General features: G+C 44.7%; 1 protein-coding gene across 3 annotated transcripts in view; it reads right to left on the bottom strand.

Annotated features, from left to right (window-relative positions):
* atp2b1a (ATPase plasma membrane Ca2+ transporting 1a) overlaps positions 1 to 6,368 on the bottom strand; it is a 32,138-nt gene extending 25,770 nt beyond the window's left edge. For all 3 annotated transcript variants that reach the window (XM_062382691.1, XM_062382690.1, XM_062382692.1), the window contains exon 1: positions 6,272 to 6,368. The gene's annotated coding sequence lies outside the window, so the exon portion shown is untranslated. The remainder of the gene's footprint in view (positions 1 to 6,271) is intronic.
* Between the last annotated feature and the right edge of the window lie 16,062 nt (positions 6,369 to 22,430).

The raw sequence follows: 22,430 nt of genomic DNA on the forward strand, positions 1-22,430 counted from the left end.
AGCTCATCCACAGACTCCTTCAAGTGAATGTCATGTTGCACCTTGCAAAGCAAATTACTTTTTAAAATGTGTGAATGAACCCCGTGGGACTTGACTCTCGCCTCTGGTGCCACATGAGCAGCGCACATGTGCAGCAGCCTACGATAATGAATGCAATTCTCTGACTTCTCCATTTCCCGTCTTCGTGTCTTCCTCCGCGAGCCCTCACCCACGTTCACACTCCCTTACCCCACGAGCAGCCACAACGCCAAGCTGAAGGAGGTGCCAACATTTGCTGTGCTGCAACAGTTTCGGGTTGCGGAGCAGGTCACATGTCACAACAGTGGAAAATCATTGTGATTGGATCTCCAAGCCAACAGCTGGCATTGTATGGTTGAATGACAGAGGCGGAGGTTAACCCTTTGTAGGCAGCCATAGCGAAACCCATCGCTCAGCATGAATATGTGCTGTTCTCGCCGAAGGACCGGAGACAAAAGATCAGAAGTCTCTTCTCTACCCGAGCTATTTAAGGCTGCTATCACACATTAGACGCACACTAACTCCTCTACCCCAGAAGCGCTGAGGCGAGTGGACCTAAGTCGACTGGACAACAGTGGTGGTCATCTCCGAAATGTACTCAAGCCTTTGTTTCCACGCTAAGGAAACCCTCTGGCAGTTTGCGCACCTCTACGTGCCAACAACTCGATGCAAGTCCAGGATAGCAGTTCTAGGGATCCCTCTGCAATGGAGCTGCCTAATGCGAGGGGTGGTATTTTTAGCTTACCCCAGACTACCCCTCCCCCCACTGCTAGCCATTGCTGAACTGGGTCAGGCCATGTAAATGTGGAGGGTACAAGGCAGAGACACCCAGCCCTCCTTGTGCTGCATGGCTCGCTAGCCGAGGGCGTTTCTTCACCACGCAGACTCAACTGCTGTCAGGCTGCCAACTCAAAAGAACGCACAGTCAGAGGTGTCGGCGTCAACACACTTCTCCTCTTCATCTCTTCAAGCGTTAGGGATGTGAGATGGTCTCTAACATGAAAATAAACCATAATCGAGTCACTTTATTAGGAGTGAGATGTTCAATGGACATGTAGTCAATATGTATATGTGTTCAAAAAAAATCTATTTTATAAGGCCATTTAAATATAAATTGTCTTGTTTCATGTGACACAGCAAGTTTTATTCTAATGAAAACAGTAATGTACTACATTTGTTTGAAGAACTGAGCTGTTTAATATCCTTCAACAAAAATGCAATATCTTATTTGATATTCGTAATAAAGACAGTAAATATAATGCTATGCTGCCTTTATATTCAGGTCAAATATTTGTAAATTTCTATTCTCCAGCTAAATACTTCACACCTCATCCACAACTGATTTAAATATACAGAAGGAGGCAAATTCACTTAACATTGATAGTTTACAATCTATACCTTGATCTGTGCTGCCATTGATGTTTTTGTGAAAACTGCCTCTCCATGAATGGATTTGCCACAAATGAACGTGTAGGAACTCGACGGATTGCAGAATCTCGATAATCGAGTTGTCTGGAATGCTGCAGAAGTCACAGAGTGAAGTGCAGACTAGCCTGAAAGTGGGGCAGGAAATTGTCTCCTCGCAAAAAGAGCAGATAGAAATTCAAGCATTTGATCGACAAACATTCCCGAACCTTTGCAGAACAGAGGCATTTAAATAGCTCAAGAATGAACAGCAGGTTGCTGCAGAGTTCTTGTAATTATGTTCGCCGAGGGAAAGGGCCTGTACATAAAAAATCCCCACATGCTCAGGTAAAGGTTCCGTATAAATGTGATCTTTAGAAAATAAACATTACTTACAATCAGTAAAGCACAGCCACAGCCATTTTAAAAACCTCAGCAATGTATCATACAGCTGAAACATGATCAAGTGTTTCTTCACATCATTACAACTTCTAATCATGGTGAAGATGTCTGGGTAAATGTTAAGAGCTCATATGCTGTAATCATTTACTTCTAATTTGCTCAACAAGCTTTGCTGTGTCCTGAAAGGTTATATTCGTCTTAGGATATAATCAACTCTGACACATTTTCCTTTCATTAATCAATAAAGACCAAATGTATTCTGGTCACTCTTACGATCAAATATTACTTTGATGGGTCCCAGTCTTAGTATTCAGGACTGTTTAGTCATCCTCAAACTGTGAAATAAATTTAGTTCTATCAGAATCACATCGACCATCATAGTCCTTAATCTGCTACATAATTTATCTGTATCAATAATACAACTGCATGTCTAAGTAGAGACTGTGAAAACATATTCTTTTTTTCATTTAGAGATTTAAAAATAACAGGAAGGTTTTTTATAAATTGTTATTTTGCCTTGAGCCGAGTCCTTCCTGTGCATAGGATGGGAGTATTCTAAAACGAAGCATCTTTCATCAGGCTACTTTGAAGATGAGAAGCTCTCTGCAGCCTTTGTTACGTCTGATTCATTTCAATGCCACAGTCTGACCTTGTTGTTCTTACAGGTTGGGGACGCACCAGTGTTGTGCACTAAACTCATTTTACCCAGTCTGTAAAGGGGAATGTAATTAGTGATAGAAAAGCATATGCACAGAATGCTATTATTGACTAAGACAGGCAAGTGGGTGGAAGTAAATGTAGTCTGGGAGCTCCTGCCTGGATGCGACACAGCATACATCCATCCATTCTTTGTAAGTCGGCCAAAACTTGCAAGGCTAACGTTTCATGTTTTCATTCTAATGGCTGTGTCATAGTCAATATCAGGGTAGTATTTTACAACTAATTAACATTTACATTCACGTAGGCTGCCTTTATCCAGGAGTGTATTAACTGTCATTGGATCTGGCTTCAGTGTGACAGAGCCTGCTTCAAAGGCAACATCACTAGACACAGCAACAGTAAAACATGCAAGTAGGGCTGGGCAATAAAATAATAATTGTTGCAATATAATGGTTATTAATATCTTCTCAATTTATGTTCAGTATATATAAATCGATAAGTTGCTTATGTACTGTTCCAGCACAGTAAGGAGGTATAACACATAACCATGTTGCCCAGCCCCATCTGTAGATCAATGAATCTATAGATGATGAAAAATGTGTTCAGAAGATGACAAGAAATGTGTTATATTAAATGTCACACCAGTTAATGGCATCAAGATCTACAAAGTAACTCACATGATGGATTTACAGGAAATATATACAAGGAGAACTGGTTATTCAGTTATTTGGCTAAACCTGTATGGCATCGTGGCCACTGGTCTGCCTCCAATTGGCTAACTTATCAGAAACCATCTACAATGACAGACGTGTGGAGAAGATGACACCAGTGTAGGACTTGTGCCAAAAGAGATACTGTTCACCAGGACCAACAACAAGAAGTATGGCTTGATCAATGATGTTGTTCCTCAATTTTATTAGAACTTATATATTTTTAGATACAGGCAAATTTCTATGAAAGCTGAGTTTTCTTTTCACAAATGCCAAAACCAAAATAAATGCCCGGCAGACGTCTTGGAGCACTGTCTTGATGACTAATTCATGATATTTTGCAGCGTGAGCTTCAGAGTTGCTTTAGTGTTCAGGATCAGTGTATCAAATTCGTTCTGCCAGTTTCCTCCACATTATAATCCACAGGGTCTCCCTGCTAATATAACATTTACCCAATGTTCTTTTAAATGGCATATTCATTTCAGTCACACCAGAGTAATTCGTTTTTTTTGGGTCACATTTGAATGCATGAGAAACTTAATGGAACCTTAAACCTCTGTAATAACCTTGGCCTTGCAATCCACACAGAAAAAGAAAGATAAGCAAAACTCCATCATGAGTAAATAATACCATAAATACATTGTACTTTAGAGAGTTAAACTAGAGTATATTTAGCTTTCCATGCCAGTTTCCACGAAGCTCAAAGTCACCTTAATGACCTACAGTGGCTTACTCTTTAAACAATGGTTTATGCTAAGAAATGTAACCGAAAAACAGAGACCGAACTGAGGGTGAGCATTAGCTGCTGTTATGAAATATATTGTTAAGCCTGTGTCTGTAATTGACTTGAGTGCAGAGCATGACAATGAAGCGAGTGGACGTATCAAGCAGCTGTAAGGGGGACTCGTGCGTGATGAGCTGGGTACAGGCATGACAGGCGATAACTGCCTGGAAGAAATGTGTGCTCGGTGTACTGCTTTACTTCACAGTGACAATCGCTCCACGGCCATAAACAGCACTCACTTTAAAGAGCACGCAATCATGTTACATCGATAGAAATCACACCAATCGCCAGCGTGCCTGCCTATAGGAGCAAATCCTTGGTCGCGTTGGTCTACAAATGAAAGCAAAGGGACCAACACTATCCGGCAGAACCACATGGCAGAGGAGGTCAAGTGATCTGGCCTCTGTGATAAACAAAACCGAGTATAACAACCCCTGACTCATATCCTCTGGTCGGGCCGAGCAGTGCTGTCAATAGCCCAGGCCGTTGTGAAAAAGCATGGTACGGCGAGGAATAAGAAGATATTTTTGTCATTCTTGAGTGACAGCAACAGTCCCGAGTTCAAAGGGCTCAGACAGAGCAACAGATTGCGTTACTTGACGGTTTCAGTGAATCATTAAACAAACTCTGAATCTCCTATATGCTGAGCTGGAAAGCTCTTATAAAATATTCTCTAGGTTTAGCAACAAGGGATAGTTTCCAATGTAGTAGAGGCAAGAAAATCCACTGAACTCTATACTGAGCCGCACTAATAATGCAGTGGCAGTTAGCTTAGCTGTCATTTGCATTATGTAATACCGACAGGACTCGCACACCTCGCCTAGCTGAATCAGTGTTCTCACTTGAAGCAAATCTATTCTGGTTAATCTACAGGGCTGCTCGCTGAAGGATCACAAGTTGTAATACACAAAGAGAGAGGGAGACAGTGCTGGGAGACAGCCCGGTGTTGTTTAATTGGATAAGGAGTGATCTCTTCAAGTAGAGACACCAAAAGGTGCTCAGAGGCTGCAGCCTGGGGAACCTGCAGGTGATGTGAGCGAGTGCACATCACAATTTCCCTTCAGAAAACCAGCATGCACGGTTAATATGTGCAGTTTGCATGACCTAGAAAGCTGAGCACACGGTTATATCACATGTGTGCGAGGTAAATGGAGATTCCAAGTGTCCGTTTTGGGGGGGGGGGGGGACTTCAACTCGTTGCCTAAGGAAAGTGAATGTGGTATGTTTTAAATAGCACAGATTAAAGTGTTGGTATGAGATTTAAGCTTCTGGGAGTGGTTTGAGGTCAGAGATTAGGAGACAGGTGCCCTCCCTGGTTGAGGTGAGGCTTGTGGATCGGTGGATGTCACAGCTAAAAGTCTGGATGTCTCCTGAATGACTGTGTGGAGACAGACCGGTTCACCCCCCTCCGCGCGGCCGGGAGCTGGCCGCGTGAGGAGCCGCACTGCGCCGGCTGCAGCACCCGAACGCACCGCTCCGGGGCCGGTGCATGTTTTTTTTACCCAACACCGTCGCCGGCGAACTGTCATTATCTCCCGGGATAGAACATGACAAGTCGGGAAAACGCCACCCGGTGTAAACTGGGGTTTGTACGTTACAATGAAACACGGGCAACTTTCTCGTAGCTCCACATTTCGGCGTTAATTCAGAGACTCACCGTGCGAATTCCCCCGGAGACGATGTTGCGTGAGGAGGGCAACGTTTTAAAATACATCCAGGCTAACGCACACCGTTAGCCAACTTAGCCCCCCGAGCGTAAGCTTACGCGGATAGTAAAGACTGGAAATAGACAAACGCTTCTTCCAACAGATTGGGGGCAAGTGGAAAATTCAACCAAAAAAAACAAAAAAAAAAACCCTAGCCCAGGGTGCCGCTGGAGTCTCGGCGAGCAAACGCAGAGCGGAGCAGGGGGGGATCTGGCGGCATCCTGCCCCGGGTGAGTGTCGGTGCGTGTGTGGGGAGAGAGAGCGAGACGCCCCGATGTCAGCGCCGGGATCCGGGATGTAACGTTAGCTTAGCGACGTTAGCTCGGCTCAAAGCTAACCATACCCGAGGCTGCTACCCACCGCTGGCCCTCGCCGAGCCACTGCACAGGAAAACGAGGACTCCACCGCGGCGTGGAGGAGGAGGAGGAGGAGGGGGGGCGGGGGAGTGGCGGTAAATGCAACGGGCCCCGGCGGCTGCACTTCATCTTGCGGCGTTTCATCGCGTTATCGCACGGGGGTGAGGAGGGAGCGAGGAAGGGAAACACAAGCCGCGGAAGATAGAGCGGAGGAATTAGAAGAATACTTACTCCGATCTGCGGAGCGCTCCCCGGGTCCCGTCCTCTCGTTCACTCACCCTCAGTCTCACCACAGACTGAACTCTCTCCCCTGCTCGGAGGTGAGGCCCCGCCCACTGCGCTGTCACACAGCACCACGACCTCTCCCGCGCAAGATGGTTCCCCCCCGCCTCCTCCCTGTTGCCCGAGGAAACCTCCGACCACGTGACCGGAATAGGAGCGAGAGGAAAACACACACACACGCACACACACACAGACACATATCTATGCACAGACACACACACGCTCGTGCAACTGTTTACACTTGGCCTGGCCGCAGCTAATTGCTAACGGTGCCATTCAGAGGGAATGGGGGTTTCATCAAAGAGCAAATGCAAACTGACAACACCTCTTTTTTCTGCAAATACTTTAAATATACGTATCTCGTACCACCACCATTAAAAGCCCATGATGCTAAATGCATATCAATTTAAATGCAAATAGATAAGTCAAAGTAGGATATGGATAATTGTTTTGGGGGTGCGGGCAAACCCGGAAGTACAAGGGGGCTTATCATCTCGCGCCGCTCGGCTTCCTCCTGTCACCACAGCGCCGGGAACATGTGATGCGCGTCAAAAGGAGGATGGGCACGGAGCCGCTGGTGTGGATTCCCATTGGATCAGCCGGCATATCAGTCGCCTATGGAAACGGTTACGTCATGATCCGTACTCCCTCTTTTTTTTCTGTACCTCCTCGCTCCCGTGCACGCGCTATAATAACAGGATTGTTCAACAAGGCCCCCCCACCCACCCACCCCAACCTCTCTCCCATATCCCCAAACCATAGCATGAGATGCAGCCTGTAGGGAGAAGAGCGAGAAGCCGCCCCCCTCCACTGCCGCATCGTCTCTTGCTGTCTGAACTCCACAGAGGCTCTTCCCTAATAATACCTGACGTCATTCTTTCCATGACGTAGTGCTACTTCTTCTTCTTCTTCTTCTTCTTCTTCTTCTTCTTGTTCCTCGGATTCACTGCCTGTGCAAGTCTGAAGTGCTGGTGAGAAATGTCACTGGAGCCAAGAGTCAGACCCCCCCCCCCCCCCCCCCAAAAAAACAGATTATTTTGCAGCAGGAAAACCCCCTGTGATCACCTGGCGTGCTGTTTTCAAGTTCATGCACAGGAGAATAAAAGTGATCTCAGTTTTATAATTTCACTTTCATAATTAGTTAACCGTGATGATTGGTTATAATCGTGATGGTGGATTGTGATTTTGATCGTGTTGGTTGATCATGATCGTGGTTGCAGCTGATCCTGGATTATGATTACACCTAGATTGCTCATATATAAAACAGGCCTTCTCGCATATACAAACATTATCGGCAACCACTCGTTATTATAAATTGTCTTTTTTGTCTTTTTTTACGTATAAACACTAAACATTGACACAGCTCTCCATTTATGTTAGACACCGTCCTTTTTCATGCGACACACAATATCTATCCCTCAAATGCAATTTTCTCTGAGGCTTCTACATTTCCTTTCCCCTGTTAAAAAGGGTCTTTCTTTTGGTTTATGACCATGATGGACCCTAGGTTAAGGAAAAGATAAGTGGTGGTAGATGATAAACTGAAAACAAACCCAGCGGAGGTCAACCCAGGTGTTATAGCCTTTCTTTATATAATGGGATTTATTATTAACAAAACATCCTTAAGTGCACTTGGGGGATTTTCACCTCTACAGATTTGTTAACAAGGGAAAAGTTCAACATGTTTATGCTTGTGTGCAATTTTCAAAAAAGAAACGTTGGGTCAGAACTTCTGAGTCAGATCAACGTAGAGAGGGAGAAAGAAAGAGGAAGAGATGACGTGGAGGGGAAAAAATTGATTTCAATGCAAGTTGACTTCTGCAATCATCATTTGTCTGAGTTAGTTTCAGACAAAAGCATAAAGAGGAACAATCAGTTAAGATGCGCAAAACGTCTTATACAATAGATCACCGCAAAATGTACAGTACCAGTGAGTGTTTTTGACATCTGTTATTCCACTCAATATCCAACCAGTCTCTTCAAACCATCGATTATTTATAAAGATGGACGACCGATCTGAACTTTCTCCAGAAATGAAGCCAGAAGATCCTGGATATGAACGCTGCAATCTTGCAGATTTTAAGCCAGAGAATAGGCTGTAGCGATGGAGCCCGAGGTCACGTTGATACATACTCTCGACCAATCGTGAGTCAGTCTCAGCTGTCAATCATGAAGTTTCACACCCTCTTCATATAATCAAATAGTTAATCAAAACCAAACTTACATAAAATGACAGATTATGAATGGTCCATGTCCCATCCACTAACACGGAGGAGACAGGGTTTATAGCCTATACTGTAACCAGTCACCAGGTGGCCATCAAGATGCTTGGCTTTAGGAAACAGTCGTGGCGTCCATCTTTTCATAAAGCCTATGGTTTTAACTATCTTTTCTTTGACTCACCTGATTACTAAATATCATGCTACAGTACTGTAATACATGTGGTATTTAAAGGGTATAAGTACATATAAAGCATCCATTGGAGAGGTGATGCCGTCAGCTGGGTCTGGATGTCATACACGGACCCCGCACCCATCTTCTGTCCTCGTCAAACTGGAACCATGTCAATGTTTTTCTGGAACGTCCAGCGGTAACACAGGCCTCAGCTGAGCTACTGCCAATAAACAGGTGGACCTTCTAACCGTGTGGTGCCGGGGTGGAGGCGAGAACGAATTTTTGTGCCAGTTCACTGTGGTGTTGGTGGTGTCTTGATTGGCAACCTGCAGTGCTTTGCGTTCGGCCGAGCCCGGAGCAGATGTCCCTAACATGACGCTGACCAGAGTCTCCCTCACTCTGTCCATCTTCGTTCGCCCATCAGTCTGTGTATCTTCCCTCCTTCTTTATCTCTTGCTTGTTAAGATACTGAGGACACACTCAATAATCTACAGGAGAATGCAAATGTCACCTCAGCTGGGCTCTTAGAAACCGACAATGATGGAACAAGGACACAGATTGATGTGATATATGAAGACAGTAGATAATATGGGTTGAATGGCAGGAAATCTGAGCTAAGGTAACCAGTCGCTAGCTGTATATTTAACAGACACATATGCGATTGTGGCAGCATTCTCTCTGTAGAAATTGTTTCACAAAATGTTGAACATTTATTTTAATATACACAAAAATTTGAGATTAAATACAAGAACCTTGATAACATGATATGAATACAGTGAAACGTTCAGAGGTGACTCACCATTTCACCGTAAGCCCATAAAAAGATTTAATCTGCACGCTGAACTCATCAACTTTCCATCACATTTTCCTTCCAGTTTTGTGGCTCATGCGTCTTTTCTCCATCTAAATATGATGGACAATAAACTGGAATTTTCGCCTCTTGTCCCTGCTGACTGTTTATTCAGTGGAAACCACTTAACCTCGGCCTCAATCCATTTAAACACTTTGAGGCCGCAGAACCGAGCAGGATGGTGAAGCCCCACACGGAGGGCTTTTTCAGAGGAACACGACAATCTGGAAGCTATTTGGCCATTGGACTCTTTAATGGAGACAGAACATTTACTGGTAGACTGTATGAATTTGCAAAGTAAAGAATTATCTCAGAAATTTGTCTTTGCAGACAAACAAAAAAAAGGCAATCTTTGCAGACACTCACTGACTCAGGAGTTTTGCTGAGACTGTTTAAACTGGGAGGGGGGGGGGGGGCAATGATTTTACTCTTCCGTTGACTCAGTGTCTGCCATATGCTCTGGAGCATCTTGTGAACCGCAGTAAATGTCAAGTGTCATTAGCCCTTGGGCATGCTAATATGTTGTTTATGCTGTCTGGGTGAGCATTAGTGACGAGGCATATACCAACAACTCTCCCTAAAGGGGGACGTACACTGTGGGCAACATTTGCATTTATTAAAAACACATCCAAACTGACGCACTCTGTTCATTTTAGGTGGAGGAAGAGCACACATGGTCTCAGAGAGGAAAACAAAACAACAAAAGTTAGGCCCAAAGTGTTGTCACATTTGAGAATAAAAAAGAACACCGTGGCTGTGTGTGTTCATCCCAACATAGAACTTAAATTACTGGGGGAGAGAAACGCACACACCATGAGACAAGATAGCTTGACAAATAATTGCAGGTTAGGTCCAAGAGTGTCTAGCAACTGGCACCCTGTCTGTGTGTGTCTGCTTTTCCAACAAGAGAGGAACTAAGTTGCAGACTCTGCATCTTATCATGTTTTCAGATAGCCCAATGCTGTGAGGTGATTAAGACGTTTGCACAAGAAACAATGCAACATGGAAAAAAGGACGACGGGGGGTGGAAAGAATAAATCACGAGCCGCAGAGAGAGATTGGCAGTAATTTCCTAAACATTTTTCAAAATAAACATGTGACTGCGGTGGGAAATGCCTGTAGTACGATCTGAGATCATGCGTCCCTTCAGCCGAGGCGAGCGGGAAAATGCGCTCGGCGAAGATGTCTCGTTAGGGCCGACTTGCACAACCAGGTCTCTATCAGCGAGGACACGCTGTATGAATATTGCTTCCTCTGGTCAACCGATCTTTCTACACCACTTTGTTTCTTGAGCAGATGTTGGATTTTCCACTGGCTCAGCACATTGGCAAAGAGTTGGACATGTGGGAGGGGGTGAGGGCGAGTGAGGGGTGAGGAGGGCTTCCTCCTTTTGAAGCGGAAGAGGAAAAATTGTGTTGCACACTCCAGAGAGAGAGCGAGTGAGAGAGAGAGAGAAAGATCTGCTGATCGGGTTTGATGAAGTGTGAGAATTTTCCAATCGCAAATTAAAGTCTTATTTCTCACTTTGGTGAATATCTTCCATTCGTTCACATCAGCCAGTTTTGACCTATCATCCAAACAGGACAGTGGCCATATCAATCAGACAAAGTTTTTATTAGGGATTGGTCCTGCACATCGTAATGACAAACCCTCCTCGTCCAACGCGTCATTAGTCTGCCACAATCACTGTAATCACATTTCCCTGAAATCCACAAGAGTCCAAACATTGGTTTATGTCTCGTGGAGGAGTCCCCAATTATACGATTAACATCCACACACTGCTGACTGAGCTGGAGACACAGATTCATGAATTACACCTGCGGTGCAGGTAAATGTCTGAGAGAAGATCTGAAGTGAGATCTTGTGAGGCAGTCACACACACATACTCACACACACACATACACACACACACACACACACAAAGGCCCTTTTGTGGGGAGTGAGATGGCAGGTAGGTGCGTCGGTTGCAAAGGAGGGGTCTGTCATGACTGAGCCGCTTGCTCCAGGCTTGTGCATGTTTGTGTTTCCAGCTACCTCTGGAATTTACTGCAGGCACTGCTGAGGGCAGCCGCTGAGAGGTGAATGGCCCACAGGACAAAGGCCAGAGTTGTTGGGAAAAAAAGAGAATCAGAGAGAAACTAGGGCTACATTGTAGCACTGAACGGGCACAAGCAACTCGGGACCTGTTGCTGGCAAATTAGTACGTGGTGCTATTAAGCTGAGGAAATATTGACAAATAGAGCTGTTCAAGCTTGGACTCTGATCATAAGACAGAAGTTTGGTGGTGATAGGACAATGCACAGTGGAGTTATGACATCATTGTCTCCTTTGGCGAAGGATGAACCTTCACCGCACCTCCATGTTTACACGGTTTGAGGAAATGTCACAATTCTGACCATGGTCCTATGACTTGACTCACCTCTTGTGAGCTGCACATTGAAAAGCAGACAAGAGCATTGCTTCAAATGATAAAAATCCTCCGAAGTACAATAGGGCCTCCCAGCGGTGTTCGGGCCCTAACTGGGGTTTTGGATGGAGAAAGAAGCGGAAGATGGAGAGAGAGAGAGAGAGAAAGAGAGAGAGAGAGAGAGAGAGAGAGAGAGAGAGAGCAAAAAGAGACACGGCGCTATTGTAAAAAAAACGGAAAGAGTCAGCAAATAAGTGTCAAGTGGAAGTAGAGATGTTGTGTGTGTGTGTGTGTGGAGCATGTGTGTGTGTGTGGGTATGTGCAGAGGGAAGGAGACAGTGGTCTTACTCAGCCCTGAGCCAGCAGCACTGAGATTATCTGGCCAAGTTTCCACTCGCAAACAATAATTCACCGCAAGTGCCCATTGAGGCAAAACTGTGTCAGGACAGCAACCCACCCGGCCCTACATGTGGTAGGCTGTGTACAACCTGTGTGTGTGAAGACGTAGAAGGGCCGTAGATGGGTGTTGGTGTGGCGAAACCCCACTGCCCTCATGTTTTCCATCGTCTGTTTTCCATCGATATCTCCTGTATTTACATTTGGCCCTGGCCAGCGCTCGGGCTGGAGAGTGTATTTCATTCAGGCCAGTGAACATTTACGTGTCATAGAATGTAGGGCATATAAATAGACTTGATTCATTTACCCTCCGAGGCAGAGAAACCACCTGAGATTCAACATTTAGACTCGTGGAAAATGTTTCCATTACAAGCCCAACGAGAATGAAAGGTGGAAATAAAAACAGGCGAAGGGGAAAAATACTGCACAATCAAACGTATTCTAGAAAATTAAGTGCACAGGAAATGGCTATGCACCGATAGAAGGAACACATTATAACAGAGGGGCTTTGACGGGGAGGGCTAGTTAGCTTTCTGGCAGAGGTGACTTTGGGTAAATTAGTGGCGACAGGCAGTAATTAAGAATCGCTTTCACTGTGTTTAGTTGTTCAGTTAGGCGTGGAGCCCATCAGCCCTATAAATCTGCTGTTCTCTTGCCCCCAAAGTCTGTGACTGCCAACTGGGACCAGGCAAAACAATTAATGGCGATTTAATTACAGAGCCACATCAGATCTTTTTTTGTGTGTTTGATTGTGCAGAGAGCCAGAGAAGAGGCACATTGAGATTTCCTGCGTTTACTCAGGCGGTGCACAGCCCTTGCAACGTCCAAAGCGGAGTGGCATAGAGTGGGCACAGATGGGGCATAGAGGAGTAGATCCAATGGGAACTCAGTGCCCTTTACACCCCATTTCGTCCCTTTCGCATGGGGGCTTTTCCCCTGGGAGGGAAAGAAGGCACGAGGAGGAGGAGGAGGAGAGGCAGGGCTACAGACTAGGAACTATGCTTCTCTGTGGAAAAGAGCATGAGTATGTGCACACAATCAAGATGCACATGTAACTTGCGCTGAAGTGCACAGTGGCCTTGACCTCCCTCCTGTATAAAGAACTATGACATGTGTATGTGTCAGTGTGCAGGAGAAGGTGAAATGTTTTCAAAGAGGCACTGTGTGTGACTTGAGAGACAGAGTGGAATTAAATCAGCTGTGTCTTCAACAGGTCACATCCGATGCTGAACTGCAAAAAATAGAATTATAAAAAAGTATCCAGTATTTTCTTTAGGCAAATTCTTGTGCAGCTGCTTTTATTTGACAACGATGATGAACAATTGAGAAGATCGGCTCCTTGAATGAAAAAGGATTTTTCGAATAAGATATGAATATTTGTTCATAGGAAATTTGTTGTCTCTTGCAGAAACTCAGGTATTGTCCTGGTGCTTGTAGAGAGAAAGAAATCCAATAAGGATGGTACTCAGCAGAGCAGTTTCCCCCTGAATCACACACACTCATAGATATAATAGGGTTGATGTTTTTCATTAAATTGAAAATATTCCCTGGGAAATTGGTAAAGAGCTAGTTGCAGTGCCTGTTTGAAACAACAGGCACTAAAGCTGTAAAAGTGAATCCAGTAAGAGGAACAATTCTTCAGATATGCGTTCGACATACAGACGAACAGACAAAAACACGTCCACACAGGTGATTAGGAAATAAAATCCTGTCCCCTTATCCAGAGCTTGGCCCATGTCCCATCCTTCCACCAAGTTTCCTGGAAATCCATTGACTGGTTCTTGCGTAATTCTGCTGACGACGTCCCTGGCAGAGTTAATGACGCCAAGCAAAACACAAACACTATGAAACAGGTAAATCTAGATGAACTGATTCATAAAAAAAAAAAAGGCAAGTTGCATGCAAACAGTGGAGGATCTGCCACACGTGATCAACAACAGAAACAATCCATAAAAGAATCAATCATCCTGTTTGGATAAAAGGATTTTAAGAATTTCCACTGTCTTTTTTCATCGCGGTGCACAGAACCGGGCCAATATGACATGTTGCCGCGGAGGGGATGTAAATGTGGGTAAAATCATAGCCCCGCTTAGTTACCGAGCCGTGACCAACCCCGTGATTACATGTCATGTCCCGATCATCATTACCACCGGCACGGCCCCTTACCCCGATTTAGAGAGAGAGCGGGAGCAGGAGAGGGAGGGAGGCAGATCCAGCATGATCCTACCATAGCAGATGGATATGTCAGATATGCCTGCTTGGGCTTATGGAGATGCTTAGTGGTAAATGTAATGACCTATGTGGGTATGCGTGTCTGTGTGTGTGTCTGTGCCTACCCCTCTATTCACTGTTCCAATTACCATGGGTCTGTCTGGGGACAACTCAGTCACTTTGCTCTGACAGAACGGCAGGACGGTGCCAGATATAACGTCAGTCTCCATTCCTGGGTGAGGGAGAGAGAGAAGTTTTTTCAGTGGGAGAGAAACAGGTTTTGTTTCGTTGATTCAAATGACATATCGCTGGATGCCAAGACAACAGGGGCGGAGAAATGACTTTAATCTCTCGTTAAACGGATATGTCCAAGGTTAGCGCCGGGAGTGTTATCAGCCCCGTGACTCATTTGGAAATGTTATGCGTGACATTTCAAGGCTTCCGATCTGACACTTTGAGGAAGAACGACTCCTCTTCAGGCCCCGCGCAAAAAAAAAGGAAGCAAAACAAAATGTCCGTTCACACCCGTCAGCCGTCCTGAAGGAGGTGACCTGGTTCAGTGCAATTCAGGAACTCTACTCAAGTTTAAAATGAACACTGTGCCCTGCAAGTAAATTAGAGAACACACTGGACTGTCATTTGAAGGAAAAACGACTCGGGCCTTAAACATTTTCCATTTGCTGTTTCTTAATTACAAGCTTTCTATGATTTATTTAGGCGCAGATGACCTATTTGTGGTGATCTGGTGGATGTGAAGCCTCTTTCATCCGTCCTCTCTGCCGGGCATGTTTACCTTTGGCTACTTTTAGATTGCATAATTCGCTTCGCAAACACAATTGGCGTGTTTAATCTTTCTCTGTAATCTTGCAAGGAATCTGCTCCCTCTTGTCCTCCAGCCGTCCCTCTCTCTGCTGGAGTCAGAACCTTCAGCTGCTCTCCAAACGGTTAATGGAAACTTTCCTCTGTTAGTGTGTCACGTGAAGGGCAAGGACGCAGTTTTCCAACGCCCCGTCTGCAGCTAATTCCAATCACTCGTGGGATGTCATCGGGAGCCGGGGAGAAAGGAGGGCATGTTTGTTAAAGCTCCTTTGGTGGGCTTCCTGTTTTGACCTGCAGCAGGGGAAGGCTTTGTGTGTGTGTGTGTGTGTATGTGTATATTCTATCGACTGTATGTTAAGATGGACGACAAGTCTCCACTTCTTCACGTTTGACATCATTTGGAGGAGGAGTTGGTGCGGTAGTGATCAAGGTGTTTAGCAAGGTCCCGCCGATGCATGTGAACTCATTAGACAGAATAACACTACCAAGGTCCAACGGTCTCCTTATGAATCTTTATTTGGATCCACTGATATTTATACCTCAGATTCTTTTCATCAAGATCCATGAATTATCCTTGGAGAAATCAGTGAAAATGTTGAAAATCTCCTTTAAAGGCTTTAAATTTAATTTGTTGAGTTATGGGCCAACCCTCCACAAAAGTTCATGGAAACCGGTGGAGTAGTTTTTGCGTAATGCTGCTAAAGAACAGGAAAACAAAATGTCCTTGGCTGTGGTAATTAAAACAAAGCTTACCGGAAAAATGAACACTTAAATATACATTGTGATAATAACATTTTTTGACGTGTATTTTGACTTTTCATGTGGTCAATGTCCCACTCCATACTGCGGCTAGTCATCAGGGGGCGATCAAGCAGACTTGGCAACCCATTTGGGGAGCTGCGTTCATTTATAGTCAGAGCACGTTCTCTCTGTTGTCTCGGCAGCGCCACCTATGCAGCCCATTGATATAACGCCCGCAGCCTCGGCTCACTAATGAGTATCACAATGACACACCGAATAACTTAAAAAATGTCAGCGTGGAATGGCTCACGCCTGAGGTTGCGCTCTCCATCATCCTACCTCTGCTTGGTATTTGTTAAATGTCGGCCAGGGCAGCATATCCAGCCTCGTCTGTGTAGAATTCCACTCAGATCTCCAGAATGTGAGAAACCATAGAAACAGACTGGCCTTTGTTTTCTCGAGCTCAGGAAATTGTCCTGTGAGATGAACTGAGTAATACTGCGGTGGCAGATGACGGACCACTCGCACACATTCAGTGTCAAAGCAAGGAAATATATTTGTAAAATACGGGTGAAAAATAAAAGGTGTGACAAAATTATGGGCTTTTTTCTGATCAGATAGATAGATGGATACTTTATTAGTCCCGTGGGAAATTTAGGTCATCAAGTAGCTTATACACTTAACCGATATACATACATAAATCACATATGCATAGGTAGAACATATTACAGATACAGGTGCAGGAATGGGTCGGACCCTATGGTACAGAGTGCGATGATGTGATTGTGTAAGTGTCTAGTAGGAAAGTGTTTTTGTGCTGCTGGATTGGATAGTACAAAAATATATATATGTAAATATAAAAACAAAAACAAAATATATAAATATATAAATATATAAGAATATGTAAGTTGTAAAAGTCTGTGCATTAAGCTAGCATAGCCAGTAAATGGATGGACAGTGGGTTGGTATATGATGAGTTGAGATGAGATGAGAAGAGTAGAGAAGGGGAGGGCAACTCCTTCCGACTCAACTCCTCCTTCAGGCAGAGAATCTTTGCGACGCTCACACACCGTTTTTTAAATGTTCTCAAATACATGCAAATCTGTGATAAGTACTTTCTGTTGCAAATTCTGTCATAACAGGAACAGAGCGAGGTTTTGAAACATGGTGCTTATTTGCTTTCTTGTTATGAGCGGAGACGATCCCTGTTGTTTCAGTACAATCAATACGCAGCTACGACGGCAGATTATCTCATCTCATCTCAGCATAAACACTGGAAACACGAATCTGCCCACCAGCACCTAGAAACCTCGCTAATTAACATTTTACATCTCGTTTGTTTGGTCGGTGCAGAAAACTATTTCTTGGACGGGACCAGTTGCCAGGCAACCAGCCGAGATGTACTCAGTTACTGGTACCAGCTGAGAAATGGTCGGCCGCACAACTGGTGTGATCTGAACAGTGGACTTTAACTCCACGGACACAGAGCAGCGTCTATCGAACTGGTTGCATCATGCTGACACTATTATAGACAATAGGAATTCATGTATAATCAAGATAAATGTCTTTGTGTTATAGGTTTTTATTTATACATTTTTATATAGTTTATGTTTGTATTCTATTAATTAAATACAAATGTGATGCAATGTGTGAGGGCACCTGTGGAGTTCTACTCATATCTATCTATTGATTCGTGTCATTCACATCTATTGTATTGAATCACTCGTATCTACCTTATCTCAACTATCTACCTTTCTACTTTCTACATCAATAATTTCTTTATACTTTTTAATTTCTTGGGAAAGATATGTTTTGTGCGGCTGTGGATCAGGGGGCAGAGCGGGACGTCCGCTCACCAGAAGGTCGTTGTCTCGATGCTTAAGTGTCCTTGGGCAAAATACTGAACCCTAAATAGACCCTGACGGCTGGGCCGGCAATGTTGAATGGTGTGAAAATGCTGAGTATAGAAGCGCTGCATGAATGTGTGAGTGTGAATGGGTGAATGTGGGTCGTACTGTTAATCGGTCTGAGAGGTCGACAGGACGAGGAAGAGAGCTACAGGTAAGACTACACAAAATCTAGTAGACACAAGTTCATGGAAAAAAATGTATGGACCCCAGCCCAATTCAAAGGAGGAGGAAAGACAACTTTATAAATAGACTGTGACCACATACAGTACATCACACCTCTAGTAGTGTGTGAATATCTTTGTAAGGTTTTGACTAATTTAAAAATAGTCCAGACATTATAAATAAATGTAATTTGGGGGAAAAGTTTACACGATGAGAAATCATCATTGAGACGGATTGGGAGGCAATATATTTAGAAAATGGATTAAACTATTCTCTGAAATATCTGCATTTCATCAAGTCAGCAGTGAGAATATGTTTTTGGAGAAACTGAATGTATCCTCATATGAGTGACCAAACATCAGGAGACCTAGTTGTAGTCATCTGCATGCAGCCTAGTTAAGGGCTACCCTAGTTTCAGCTCCCGCAGCCCAGTTACAGGAAGACGCAGCAGAGGCACACTCTCCGTGAGAACACAGGCCGAATAAGTAATGGCCACTCGGAGCTAACGCTGCAGCCTCCCTCGCCCTGAAATCAAGAGGGAAGATTGGACAGAGCTGTGTCACGGAGCCAAGAACCAGGATGGGATATTTTCCGGCATCTATCAGACAAACCTCTTCCTGAGCGACTTCCAGGGCCAGGCAAGCCTTGACAAGTCACATGGCACTGGCTGCGACAAACCTGTGAACGGGATGTTATGGGATGTCACTTATAAGAATTCAGTATGAGTCGGGCCTCGTGTTCCTCCACTAGCCATAAACCATCCCAAAGATTGGAGCTCAAGCCAAATGACACAACTAGAGCATCTTTGAAAAATACTTAGGACGGCCTTGGTGTATAATTTGACAAAAATATCAGACTTCCCCCCCGTTTTATGTGCCACATATTCTGCAAAGTATGTCAAAGCATTTGAAGCTCCCCTCTTCAATAACAGCACATCCAGAGACGTTTTCAAGGTCCAGTTGGCAAACATAAGCCAAGACTGCTGATGTGCTCCAGGCTGGAACGAAAATATGGGTTCTTTCCAGTTTACTTCCCAATGTCAAACAAGTGCCTCTCCACTGTCAAACGCAGGGGAGCGATGACTAAAAACATTCCCCAGAGCAGATGCGCTGAGGAACTCCTTGCTATAAAAGGGAAAAAGAACGGACAGAGAGCCATCATTAATGGCGCTATCTGGACCTGGGATGTGTTGGATGTTCTGCGAGCAGGCGCCGGGCCAGTTTCAGAAGACGCTCACTGTAACCACTGGGGAGGAAGTGTTTGTTTAAGATACAAGCTGTGGAGGGCCGATGTGAAATGGAAACCATCAACTGATGGGAACACCGTGCGAGATAAAATAAATGCGAGGTCTTGTTATGGGAGTCTCCCATCATCATCTTCATCATCTTTATGATCATTGCTCTCCACCTCCTCCTCCTCCAGAGCTCATCCCGGCTCCTCGCTCATGTAGGTCACAGCCCGGAGCCTTGATGAAGGAGCCCCCGGGTGGTGGAGGTACCTGGCAGGACGGCGTTGCTGGTTGAAAGGGAGAGCAGCGGGACCGTCGGTTCCGGAGCCATGTTGCATTGTACCTGCTCATCCATTATGTATGAGGGGCCAGTAATAATGGATGAGGATGGTGGGTAACCTGAGGATGCGGTGGGACATGGAGCCTTGCTTTGGCCCTCACCTCCTTTTCCTTCTCCTCCTCCTCCTCCTCCTCCTCCTTCTCCTGTTGTCGGCCAACAAGCCTCATGAAGCACGGAACATGATGTTCAGGCGGAGACATCGCTGCACTGACAACAAACATGGGTTCACTCAAATAAATCCATATTAGCACTCCAGCAAAGAAGATGGCCAGAGATACACTCATGAAAACGAGTCGGGGTATTCATTATATATCGTTGTTTTTCAGACAAATGTTTTTTATTGAATTGTTTATGCACAAGATAAAAGTTGGACAATTGTTTTTAATCTAATTCACAAAACACATCTGATATTCAATCTACAAAGAAAACAATGAATCAAATTAAAGGGATACAAGTTTACAATGAGTTGACAGTTAAACATCTTTTGAGAAAATGACCCTGATGATGTCGTAGTGATGTCATCAGGGTTATCATTGGACTTCAAGCTTCAAAATTTGTTTAACGGAAAAAATGCAACTGAAATGATACTTCTGTCAAATATATTTATTGTTTATTACAACTGGGGTTTTACCTCCACCAAGGAGGTTATGTTTTTGCTGCTCTATTTCTATGTTGATTCAAATTCTTTAAATTACGCAAAAACTCCTTAAGAGATTTCCCACTATTACTAAGTAATCTGGAGTACCCCCTTTAAAGGCAGTATTCAATTCCGCCAGTGCTCTGCGCATAATTTGAACTGGATGGGATGAATCAGCCAGTGATCCACCAGCTCAGTGTTAACTGTCCATGATGAGATCTTTGAGTCAGCTGGCCCCCTACAAAGGGAGCACTGTACCCAAGCAGCTGCTTCTGCCTACACCAGCCTCCTAGTTTACCGCGGTGACTCGAAATTCGATACCCGCCTCGGCCCAACCCACCGTACAGTAGCAATCAATGACCAGCGCTTTTGACAGGCAACACTGCTGTCTGCCGAGCACAGGGTGACAGATGGGGAACAGGGATGACTCTGTGTGTGCGTGTGTGTGTGTGTAGGAGGGAGGATGGGGGGGGGGGGGGGGGACTAGTGAGCTAGTGAGGCTCATCCTCAGTCACACTGACAATGGCATGCTCAGTCACACACCTGATGGACTGTGACAAAGAGTGTGTGTGTGTGTGTGTGACGATCATTTGAGGTAAAGACCCTATGGAGTGAGGACATTTTGGCTTGTCCTCATAACAGGACATGTTTTAAGGGTGGGCGTTTTAAGTCAGGGTTAGGGATGTGCTAGTTAAGGGTTAGGTTAAGGGGCCAATGAGTGTCCTAACTAAGATATAAGTACAAGAAAGTGCAAGGACTCAGGGTGTTTCAGAGGGCGACTTGAGTCACGGTTTTGCCGAGGGTGGGGTTTCCCAAAACACCATAAGCTTATACTGCCCACTGCCCCCATCCCCTTTTTACTGGTTTTCTCTTTTCTGCCTCAGTCACTTCCCCAACTTGTGCAACGACTTGCCCCCATTTGTTTAATTAGCTCTCCTTCTCTTCTAAGCGGCTGCCGATTGATTTCTGAAGGAACAAACGAGCAGAGGCGATGTCACCGATGAGTGGGCCGAGAACTGAAGGACCTTTATGTGTTAAGGTAAAAAAAAGGATTTCCGACATACTTTGAGTGATTGCATTTCAAAGCTTCTGGCTGTGGGTGTGCAGGCACAGATCTGCCAGAAAAGAAAAAAATTAAATTGATCATGTACTGGCAACATAATACCGTATGAATCACGAGTCAGTCAGACACTGGCGCTGGTGCCGAGCGAGTGTGACGATCAGGAGAACTGAGCGAGAGGTGGCGGATACATTTACAGCTCGGTGGATGAAAAGCAAACTGTAACAATGGGAGAGTAATTCACAAAAAAGCCTGTGATGCTCGGCGGAGGAAGCTGTGGAGGAGGAACGTGACATCTGAGGCGTGGAGCTGACACTTATCTAAACTGGAGGATTTACAACCCCGATGTTTCAGCTCATCGTAGCGAGTCAAGCTCATCCCAGGGTTCGTAAGCCTCCATGTAGAGACTTCAGTGGCACAAACTCAAATCAGAAACATGTTGGTGTATCCAAATTTGACAATAGACTGCTGATTGGTTCCAAATATAAAACATTTATCCGGCAAGCTGAAAGCTGGGGTTTGCTCCAATACCATTTTTCCCTTCCTGATGCAGATTCAAATCCATTAACGGTCAAAATCGAGAACCAATCTGAAACCAGTGCATTTAAAATGTCAGTGCAACAAATAAACTTTAAAAACAAAACATCATTACATGGATTTACGTACTGTTGTATCTTTCAGGCAGCAGAGTCTTGTTGAGGTCGGTGTTGAATGAATTCTCAGAGGACCCAGTACTTACAAGTATAACATTTATTAGTATTACAGGTCAGGCGGAAATCACACAGGCCAAATAGTGAAAATCTGCTTTGCTTCTGCAAGGCAAGACCTTTTAAAGAGGAAGTGTTGCCAACAGAACTATAGATAAAATGACATAGCACATAGGGTCTATGCCTAAATGTGGACATGTTTTTTTGTAACTTAAGTTGAAGTCACCAGCTAGATCTGCGCCCTCC

This window comes from Platichthys flesus, chromosome 23, assembly GCF_949316205.1.
Source record: "Platichthys flesus chromosome 23, fPlaFle2.1, whole genome shotgun sequence".
In the NCBI taxonomy this organism is placed as follows: domain Eukaryota; kingdom Metazoa; phylum Chordata; class Actinopteri; order Pleuronectiformes; family Pleuronectidae; genus Platichthys; species Platichthys flesus.